Here is a 3,966-nt window from a genome sequence, read left to right as displayed (position 1 = left end):
AGTCTTAATAATTTAAAAAAAAACTTTTCTATCAGTATTTCCCTCCATTAATTTATTTATATAGTAACATAGTAAGAGTAATAATTTATGTAATTTTTTAGAGTAAGGCTATCATTTCATAAAATCTGCTATTAGTAAAGAATATTATATTGTGTTTACTTTTGCTTATTAATGATGATTGTTTTTAATTTTCATTCTCCGTTTCCTTTTCTTTCCAAAAGACTTAGGAATTATTATTTATAGTAAGATAGTATATAGAATGCAGGGGCTTAAATAGCTGATGGAAAGATCAGACATGCCATAGGTTTCATCCCAAGAGGGTTTCCTAATTGGAGACACTTTTTTTTTTTTTAATTTTAAGAATAAAATACAATATCAAATTATATTACTTATGAAGCCCTGCTAAGTGGGGCGAACAATAAATGGTTTTCTTTTACTATTTTGATACCTTTATTGACCACCACCCAGACTATCTTCCTTCAATTTTAATTTTTTTTTCTTATTTTTTTGCAAAGTGGCATTGGCTTGTGGCAAACCTGGCATACACTTGGGGACCCCAGTTCCCAACTGGGAACCACTTATCTACATTTATACCAATATACCTTTAATGTTTTTATATATTTTCCCATCTAAATATATTAATACATCTTAAATTTAGATAAATGTAATGCAAATTTATAGAATTATTCAGAAAATGAGTATGTTACTCCGAACAATTGACATTTGATGCACTAGTTTAACTAATTAATAATATTTAAGAGAATCTTGTTGGTAATTGATTTAAGTTATATAATTATTTTGTACACCCATCTATTTAGCTTGTATATAACAACAATAGACTTATAAATCCAGATAATTGCGTGAGAATGTAAGACTTTATTGTAATTAGTACAACTAGCACAGTTAATTGGATTATAACTATTTTAAAGATTTTGTAGCTTTTTATTGAGCATTATATTTGAAGGAACTGATTCTTATCTTTTTTCATAGCGATTTTATTAATTTGGGCACTTAATAGCTTATATAATTAACTCATATGAGATAAAAATTTTAATATATAATTAATTACCTTATTATTCATTGTTAATACATTATGATTAAATTTTTTGACAAATTTATCTTTGGTAATTTTGAAGGATTGACATGAATTGTTTCACATAAATATATTTGAAGGATTTACTGTAACAATGAAACATTTCCATCCTGAGGAAGTTTGAACTTCGTATAAGATACAATATAAAAAAATAAATAAATAAAAATAATCTCTCATTTTCCACCAGAAATTTATAGCTTATCCAATAAAAATTTATAATTTTGTTATTCTTTCCTGTTGACATTTCAAAATATTATAAAATGATATATTTTTTTAATAAGCCAAAAAAAGTTTTTAAAAGCTATTTTTATGTCCATAAGAATAGGTTTAATTATCCTTTTCAAGACATTTACTCTTTTAGGAAATATCTTTGTGACATCAGGAAGCGAAAATTGAACTTATAAGCAGTGATTCACTATTTCTTCAGTAGCTTGAACTAGGTAGAATACGATTATTTTGAAAAAAATCTCAATACGCCATTCTAGATCAGAAGTAGCCAACCCAGATAATCATGCCGGCCACTTAGGAAGTGAATCATAAAATATAAAATTATATATACCCATATTAGACTGACCACAAATATTTTTATGGAGTGAAAAGTTGAATCATAATGAGTATTTATTGTTGTGTTTATTATTATTCTTACATGTTAATATAGGTAATATGATAATACTAAATGCACATTGTAAAGACATATATAAAACCAAAAAGCAAATTTTCACTTAAAACTGAGCGTCTGCCCTGCTATCAACAATCAACTGTCTGTATTTAGGAATGTTAACACAGCATCACAAAGGTTAATATAAAAATAAAATAAACATATTTTGTAAAAGTGTGATAAATCTTGCAGGCCGGAAAAATGTTCAAGGCCACCCCCTGTTCTAGGTAAGCTATTTTTCCTTTGATTAGTGAATTTATATGGTTAAAATAATTTGAAAGGAATAAAAACCTCTTTTTAAATAATAATAAATTATTGTATTTGTTTATTGATCTAAATATATTTCTTTTCTTTGATATGATCTTATAATATCTAATTAATGAGTAACTAGCAATTATTTAAATATTAATCTGAGAACGAATTAAATTTAAGTTTTGATTAATAACAAGAATATTAGACAATGCAAAGGTTTCTTAGATAAGAAAGGAAGAAAAATAATAATAATTTCGTGTAATTATTTTATTATTCTTGCTTTCATTCATCGGGGGTATAGCTCAGTGGTAGAGCATTCGACTGCAGATCGAGAGGTCCCCGGTTCAAACCCGGGTGCCCCCTTAATTTTTTTATTATATTTCTTATTATATTTTTCATTCTTCATTTAACGATATGGTATTATTATAAATTATGGAGATATTTTTTACATTGAATTGTCAAATATCTAAATAATTTTCTTTATTTATTAATCCAATGTACATTGAATTTTTCTGTTTTCTTAAAGTATCTACCAGTAAAATAATATTTACTATGGTTCATCACTGGTGTAGAGTAGTGGGCGTTAGTAAAAATATTAATAGTAGCAGTATCGTTCTAGTTCTAATTGGAATTCGATTCCTGTTATATAATCAACTCGTCAATATCTTAATCCTGTCTATCGTCAATATAATCAAAAATGTTTGTGATAAATCCGATTATTATGTTGTAAAATATATATACATACATTGATTACGTGTATATATATATATACTTATAGATTTATTACGTGCAGACGAGCACCCACTGTTTAAAAAATTAAACGTCCGAGTAATAAATACAAATTTTAGTTTATATTTAATACGTAAGTCAAATTAGTGAAAAGGATTCAATTATATTTCCTAAAAATTAGTTGTTTTTCAAATTTGATTTCCTCGTGCTTGTCTGAAAAAAAAACTTTCTTTGGTTATCAGTTTTATTTGCAATATTTCAGTACATTTTTCGTAATATTGTGTATATAATTTTTTTAACCGATTAACTCTAAATAAAATTAGCTTGGCTCCGTCTCTAAGCTCTGTATGTCACTGAGTCACGTAGCACGCTGTGGTCGGAAGGAAATCTCCACCAACTGTTTCAGACTGCGGTCTGTGTGCCATTGTTTAGGAATTTTTTTCTTTGTCGTTAAATGTTGTTCAATCAAACTAACTTTCCACGGTTCCGTGATGCCCAACCTCTGATTACTTATAATGCCGAATAAATAATTTTATCGTGCAAAGATAGAGACAAAATTAAGCCAACACTCTTTTATGTTTTTAAATTCCTTATGTAAATAAAAAAAAAAAAAAGAGAATAATTTTTGTTGTGACTTATAATTATGAGTAATGAGGCCACATGATCCGTGCGTATCGAAACAGCAAACTTTTAATTCGTGGTTGTAACAACTGCTATAAACACAAAATTTTAGTATCATTTTCAATTGTTTCTTAGACAAATCTTGAGCATCCAATATTATTTTTTATTTCGCGTAAAATTCTCAACTGAAATAGGTTTTGTAGTACATACAGAGAATTCTGATATCCCATTATATCCGGAAATTATACATCTCTTCAGTTTATACTAAATACGAACCGATTTTCTATTTAATTTGTACGATATTATTAATATAATTTAATCTCTCAATCTACTTTTAGTTTATTATTATTTCCGTTTTCATTAATTGTCTAATACTTTGTTGTAATTCTTGTTTATTTATATTTTTTCAAACTCTTACATATTTTAAATCACTTTTATCCATACCTTACTTTATTTTTATTTCATATTATCTGTTCTCCAACTTTGTTACATTATTTTAGTTGTATGTATCTTTTTTAGCCCTGACGAAGCCCTGCGAATGGGGGCGAAACGTTGGTTCACAATAAATAGTTCAATTACTATTTGAGTTCTTTAGACCGCACCCGGACTACCA

The 3,966-nt window shown here is 27.1% G+C and overlaps 1 non-coding gene across 1 annotated transcript; it reads left to right on the top strand.

Moving 5' to 3' along the window:
* Positions 1–2,294: 2,294 nt before the first annotated feature.
* On the top strand, positions 2,295–2,366 carry TRNAC-GCA (transfer RNA cysteine (anticodon GCA)). The gene has a single exon. It is a non-coding gene; the product is annotated as a tRNA-Cys (tRNA).
* Positions 2,367–3,966: the final 1,600 nt, after the last annotated feature.

This window comes from Halyomorpha halys, unplaced genomic scaffold (assembly GCF_000696795.3).
Source record: "Halyomorpha halys isolate HHAL.00 unplaced genomic scaffold, Hhal_1.1 Scaffold352.1, whole genome shotgun sequence".
Classification (NCBI taxonomy): domain Eukaryota; kingdom Metazoa; phylum Arthropoda; class Insecta; order Hemiptera; family Pentatomidae; genus Halyomorpha; species Halyomorpha halys.
This window is presented reverse-complemented; position numbering and strand designations above follow the sequence as displayed.